The sequence below is a fragment of the Fonticula alba genome (genome assembly GCF_000388065.1).
Source record: "Fonticula alba strain ATCC 38817 unplaced genomic scaffold supercont2.4, whole genome shotgun sequence".
NCBI lineage: Eukaryota > Rotosphaerida > Fonticulaceae > Fonticula > Fonticula alba.
Genome location: NW_009242974.1, coordinates 301,852 through 302,529, shown reverse-complemented (window position 1 = coordinate 302,529; position 678 = coordinate 301,852).

Below are 678 nucleotides of genomic sequence, written 5' to 3'. Positions count from 1 at the left end.
TCCCGCCCACGAGTGGCGGCCACTCAGTCGGGCAACAGATCTTCAGATGACCGGGGGATCTGGAATGGCTGGCCATGCCCAATGCGGCCAGACCCCCCCTCCCCCCCCCCCGCCCCCACGCGCCCGCAGGGGACCGCGCCCCTCCCCGGCTGGTGAGGAGCTGCTGGTCGAGCATCGTGAGCCCCCCACCCGGGAGGCGGTGGCCAGGGGTTGAAGCGCCCAGCCGGAAGGGCTCCGGCCGGGCCCAGCGCCGGGCACACACACACGTCTTCTCACTGTCCACATTCGTGCTGCCCGGCGGGCGGCGCCGGGCGCCGGACGTCCGGCCCGCTGCCGGGAGTCCGGTCCTCCGCCGCATCCGCGCCCACGCTGGCCGTCCCGGCGCAGGCCCCCGCCCTTGACTAGGCGCGCATCTGTCAACCGCCCGGCGCCAAAGCCGATACCCCCCTCCGAGGGAGGAGTAACGGAGAGGGCCGGCGAGAGAGGCCCAGCGAGTGACAGAGAGACGGCGCCGCGAGCGTGACCCCGGCTTCCCCGATCTGCTCCCCCCCACGGGAGCTCGGCCCCCAGCGCCCTCCCACGGGTCTCGGCCTGTTGGCCGTTTTTTCGGCCACAGAGTCCCCCCCCCCCGGGGGGGGGCGGGGGAGGCCTCCAGCGCATGCAAAAGCCCCGGGCGCG